Source organism: Sinohyriopsis cumingii, chromosome 12 (assembly GCF_028554795.1).
Source record: "Sinohyriopsis cumingii isolate HCF-2022 chromosome 12, ASM2855479v2, whole genome shotgun sequence".
Classification (NCBI taxonomy): domain Eukaryota; kingdom Metazoa; phylum Mollusca; class Bivalvia; order Unionida; family Unionidae; genus Sinohyriopsis; species Sinohyriopsis cumingii.
The window spans coordinates 74,843,335-74,850,100 of NC_142972.1; positions in this window are offsets into that span (position 1 = coordinate 74,843,335).

A 6,766-nucleotide genomic window follows, 5' to 3' on the forward strand; every position below is an offset into this window, starting at 1 on the left:
ATAATGGCGGACTTAGCTAAGTCTGGGATGTACCAGTTTATTAGATTGTCTGTTGTCGTAAATCATCGGGCATATATTTTCAGAAAAAGATACAAATCATTGAAAGCAAAGCAAAGGTATTATATTATTAAAGATTTAACTTCAAAATGCAAATTATGTAGGTCAGAAACTTATGGGACAATGCTATGTTGTGGAATTTGCGCGATGTGCTTTAAGGTCTGAGATGTTTTCTGACTCGACACGTATTTGTTGTTGTTGTAGTGTTTAACGCCATTTTTCAGCACACGATAGGCTATACATGGCTGCCAGTATTAATAGTGGAGCAAAAACCCAGGAAATCCCCAGAAAGAACCACCGACCCTCGAGAAGCTAATGGCAAGCTTAACTTGACATGAATTTGCGAAAATACGGGATATAACAGCAAATCAGATAGTATTTAACCATTGCCTAAAATTATTACAAGAAATCAGACAAATCAATAAACCATAAATTTGCAATCCTGGGATGGACTGTTGTAATAAAGCTATGTTAAAGTGAGTGATTACATAACGAAAACCTATCCATCTAAAAATAGATGCTCTCACATCTGTGTTGCATCTGTAGGAAAGAAGGGACTGCAACTTTTGATGGTGGGACTCCTATTTTTACCAAAATGGGAGTCATGGACTCCTAGTTTTAAAATCCTAGCGAGACCTCTGAGCTTAGATATTAATCTGGAGAGTTAATGTTTCAGGTTATGTTGGGATGTACCTTCACCTGAACACTTTTATCAGCAAGCATATATTTTGACTTCTTAAAGAATGAGAATAAGTTTTGCATTTTTAGACTCGACTTTTTATACACCTTTCATAGCAAAACATGCTCCAACAATGCACATGAGGGCAGGCTCATGTCAGACTGGAGATTGATTTGGTGGACAATTAAGTTAAAGTTATTTTTGGAATCTCAAAAAATAAAACGTTTCAATTTCAATTCTAGATAGCTTCGTGAAAAGGGCATGCACACACACTACCGGTATATACATACAAAATATAATACTTTTATGTTCGTGTACTTAAGTTAATAATAGATCCATGTGATACAAACTTGTGAACAAGCGAGACAATCGGCTGGTAAACATGCGAAAATGCAAGGCTGCAATGCTGGTTCTAAAGGAATCTAATTACAGGATTTATGCTATTCATGCCAACTGGTTTTATCTGTGCATACTTGAAAAGTTGTTTTTAATGGCAAGTGTTTAAAAATTGAGTCGAAGAAGTTTAATGTTTTATTTTAACCAGACTCTATCACCCTCTACCATGTGGCTAATAGAAAACGAGTTAAGTGTGGAAAATTATCATAGTTTATACATTATGATCATTGTGGGAATGTAAATGTCTATGCATGTTAAGTTCACAAGGTGAGTATTTGCACATGTTGAATCTCTCTCTCTCTCCCTGTACGTCTTTCTAGTATTTCTTTTCTGTGTGTTGACTTAACGGTCCTTTTCAAAAGAAAAAGGATACACAATAGTGGCTGACGACATAGCTCAGACTGGGTTGATCCATGTATTCTAAATTATCTCTAGAATAGGAAGTTGGTGCATCTAGGATGGAAGAGGTATTGCCAATGCGACAATGTAGAGCTTAAAAAATAGTGGCAGGTAAGTTATTACTGATATTCAAATTTTGATTTGGAAAGAAACAATCAAATATGTTAACATGTGTAATATTAAAAATGCACATAAAATCACTCAAATGGAATAAGAACACACCAAATTGCAGTACTGTAATATCATACTTAACAACCACAGTAATAAATATTGGTGGATGTAAAGATGCAATATAGAATCTAGAACATAATGTTACACAGAGAAAATATAATAATGCAGCACATACTAATATAAAATATGCACGTAGAATTAAGACGGTAACACCCTCCATAACAGATATCTATCAAGTCAAAAGGCTCATGATTGTATATGCCTACTTATGCAACAAGGTTTGGTAATCATGTGATGCATCAATGTAGCTACCCAAAGCCACTTTCATAAAAAGTAAATGGTGCCTAGTGGCCCAGGGTGCAAAGGAGTTATACAGTAATACCTCGTGCATTTGCGTTTCTGGATTCGCAAATTCACGGATTCGCGAAATTTTCATTGGAACCTAACTAACTGCTGGAAGGGTTGGAAGTAGCCAATCACACAGCAGGGTACCAGCTTTCCTCGTAACTGATTGGCTTGTAGCTCGGATGCTTTGTGTACGTACTGTCACTAGTATATGAGTGAAGCTGCAGTTCATCTTCCCGCATCTCAGTTCAACACGCGCGTATTCCATACAAGTGTGATAAGTGTTTTCAGTGATTTTTTCCTTGGTTTTTACTTAATTCTAAAAACCCTCAAGATGCCTAAATGTTCTGCGCATTCTAAGGTCACTAGCAGTGTTCCTAAGCGTCAGAAGAAGGTGATGACACTAGAGGAAAAAGTAAAAGTTTTAAATTTGTTGAAATCTGGCAAGACTGCTACAAGCATAGGACGCCAATATGGCATGAATGAAAGCACCGTACGCTCTATAAAGAGCAAAGAGGCCGAAATTAGAAAATTGGTCTCCAAGAGTTACCTGCATGAAGCAAAGCAGGTTTCGACCAAAAGAGACCCCTACATTGTTAAGATGGAATCTGCCCTTTCCTTATGATTGAAGACTGTTGTAAAAAGGACATCCCCTTGCAGGGCAACGCGATTCGGGAGAAGGATTCAAATCTTTATAAGAAGCTTGTTGAAGAGGATACACAAGACCCGCAGCCAGGAACATTGACACCACCACACTCTGAAAGTTTTCAGGCCAGCAGGGGGTGGCTTGAAAAGTTTTCAAACCGTTATAACCTAAGGAGTGAGATTGCATGGAGAGGCTGCATCTGCTGATGTAGAAGCCACAGACAGGTATCTTAAGACCTTCAAACAAATCCAGGAGAATGGATATAGGCCTGAACAGGTCTTCAGCATGGATGAGACTGGATTATTCTGGAAGAAAATGCCACCGAGAACATACCTGAAGGAAGAGGCCAAAGCTCCTGGATTTAAGGCACAAAAGGATAGAATCACGCTCATTATGGTGGGAATGCTGCTGGCCACTTGCTTAAACCAGGCCTGATTAATAAGTCTACAAATCCCAGGGCCCTTAAGAACAAGAACAAAAATGCCCTGCCTGTCTACTGGATGCATAACCCCAAGGCCTGGATAACCAAAGTCATAGCATCCAACTGGTTCCACCGGTGTTTCATCCCTGAAGTGCAGAAATACCTTCTCAACCTAGGCCTTGAATTTAAGGTGTTGCTACTCATGGACAATGCCAGAGGGCACCCCCTAGATCTGTTGTATGATGGTGTGCAGATCAAATTCCTCCCTTCCAACACCACCTCCCTCATACAACCTATGGACCAAGGCGTGATCCGTGCATTTAAGGCCCTCTACACATGCAACTCTCTGCAACACCTGGTCAATGCAATGGATATGATGGAGGAGTTCACCTTAAAAGAATACTGGAAGAAGTTCACCATAGCATCGTGCCTTACAATAATTCAGTCTGCCCTCAAAGAAATGAAAAACGAAACTCTTAATGCATGCTGGAAAAAACTATGGCCAGATGCAGTCCACGACTACAAGGGTTTCTTGCCAGAGGAGATTCACAATGAGGCTGTCAACAAGGCTGTGAGACTCAAAATTGCTTGGGGGTGAAAGATTTTGATGACTGCACCAAAGAAGATGTCAACATACTCATCGATGCCCACTCTGACCCCCTAAGGGACGATGACTTGCTTGACCTGACCAAGTCAGCAAGTGAAGAGGAAGAGGAATCAGCTCAAGAACAACAAGAGGAGGACGAGGGTCTTTCAATTAAATGTCTTGGAATAATCCTGATGACTCAACAGCAGTTGCAATCCTACATAGAAGAGTGGGATCCCTATGTTGAACGTGCTCTGAAAATGATAAATGGCTTAAATTCAGTCATGGAGACATACAGAACCCTCTACACCACTATGAAAAAACAGCAGCAGCAGAACAAAATAACATGGTTCTTCAATTGGAAACCCAAACCCTCGCATGAACCCCACCTAAAGAAGCCCCAGCAGAAGTAGTCCTGGCAGAAGAGTCTCCTCTACCTGAAGAGGGGGACTCTGAGGAGCTGTAAATGCGCTAGTGTGGCAAATACCCATTAGGCGATACTGTACTCTATTTTTACGTCAACCATTTATTTCTCTTTTTAAGGGTAATGTATTAAGCTAACTTTTAGATGAAATTAAAGTGCTTTGGGAGCATGATTTGGGTCATATTTAGGGTTTAAACCCTAGAAATAGGCATTTATTAGCATTTTTAGTGACTCATACCAAACATTCACGATTCCTCCTGATCCGCGACTGGTTCTGGAATCTAACCTCGCGAATGTTTGAGGTATTACTGTATGCACAAATCAGACATCACAACAAGCTGCTGCCTAATATATATATAAAAAAAATACAGCAGTAAGGTCAAAAAGGTCCTTATGTCTGGATATCCATAATAAAACAAATCATAAGAATATCATTCATTTGACATGGCAAGTCAATGGAAGCTCAAAGTATTAAAAAAAAAGGTTTATGAATCCCTTCCCCAAATCCATACATACATTTTCCACATCCAAAGGTGATTTTGACAACAAGTGATGCTCACAATGCAAATACAAGCCCTTTAACTTTGTGGTAACTTGCCTTGAACCCACATGTCTTCTGTTATGCTGTCTCTGCTTTCTTTTCAACATTATCCACATTCACTGTACTGTGAAATAACTACAGGATGGGTACATGCCTCACATCAATTTTAAGAACATAAGCCTGAAACACAAAATTCACAAATATATCCATCTTTAATTATTAAACAATAATAGTTGAAAATGTCACATCACAGGCTTAAGTTTAGAAATATGACGGGCAAATTTACAAAACTATTTTCTGCTGCCACAAACATTTTACTCAAAACAGTCTGTCAAAAGTTGTGTGCATGGCACAAATTTTGACATCTAGTAAAACTGTATAAAGGAAAATCTATTGTATGCTAAACAAATAATGTTACTGCTCTTTTAGAAAAGTGACTACTTTGAAGCAAAGAGTACTGTATTCCGTGTATGTCATAACTGCTTGTATTTGTGCAAATTCAGAGGCTTTTGTCATTGTTTACCATTATATTGTCAGGACATTACTAAAATTCCTTGACAATATCACTTGAAAGCCAAGTACACCACTCCCTCGACAACTCGCAAACCTGCTTATAACATGGTGTCAGGCGTGGATCCCATTTTTTAAACCTGAAAATAACCCAAAAATGTATTCCTATTTGTTGAACTTGAAGTAAATCACTATCAAAATTGGTAACGGAAACTTCAATGCATCGCTTGTTTTATCGTTGTAAAAACGATAGACAGGACCTGGAAATTTTAATCTACACTATGAAATATCAAATTTAAATATAGCTCATACAATTTTTTTACATTTTCTTTCCAAACGACATTTCTAGTACCCCGCAATTAACGATGTGTAAGGGAAATTTTGATCAATGAAAATGTCACTTACGCCGAGTGGAGGCAGTACTTTAATAAATAAATACAAACTAAATAATTTATTTATCAATTGAAATTTGTGTTCTAGTTCCATCTTTTAGTTCCTTTTAAGTGTAATCATCATAAATGCAATGCGTCCTCTTGTAATTAAACATAAAATGCGTCAATCTACCGTAACAGCTATGTCCGCAAGCGTTTCTCTGAGAACCTAATTAAGTGCCAACCTTGTTTTAATAACTGAATTGCAGAAGTATTTGTTGTATTGTTGCACTGAATTAAAAGCTAGCCTCCTCTGTATTATCACGTTAGTTATGTCTTTTGAATATAAAAAAGGAGGTGGAATAAAAGAAAAGTTAATAGGCACAAAAATCGGACTAACTTAAAATCTAGCGGCCTCGGTCGTATGTTGGGTGAGCTCACTTCATTTGATCAATCGAACACTGTAATAAACGTTATTGCGTATGTAAGAGAAACTACCTTAAATTAACCAACTCTTTCATAACTGTGATCAAAGATGATAAGGCAGCCAAGCGAAACGAATACTTTGTAAAATAGTGAGCTTGATTTCACAAATACGGACCATTTTAGGCAAGCGAAGTTCAGAGAATTCTTGAACTGGCAGTTAGAAATATCCTCAGGGATGATAAGAAATTTCGTTATTACTTCCACTGAAATCACGACATTAACACTGTACTAACTGAACAATAAAAAACTGAGTTTAGACGTAGACATGTCACGAAAACAATGTCGCATGTTTTTGAAAAAAAGGAATCTTGTTTGGTGGTGTATCAACAGTTAGTCTAGTTCCCAAATTATCTGGCAAGATACTATTAAACACCATTACGGGAACCAGACTCATCAAGAAAACAAAAAGCAGTGACATGATAGACAGATTTTTCATGTACACGTGATGGTTGTTTAAACTAGTTGGAACGATCTTTATCTGTTGGATATTTTGAAGAAAAAAAATGTTATTTTAACAGAATAACGAACAACTTCATTAGAAAAGGCCCATTATTAAAAATTATTATCGACGTGATTGTAAAACGAGGATTCAGTCATTAAACAGCCCAATTCCCTATCGCCGGTCCCCCCCCCAGGTTTTCTCGATGTCAAGTACATTATACTGTGTTATTCATCAAAAACACTTTATACAAAATTTTGGGGGTAAATATAATGCAAAGAAGGCACAGTTTTAA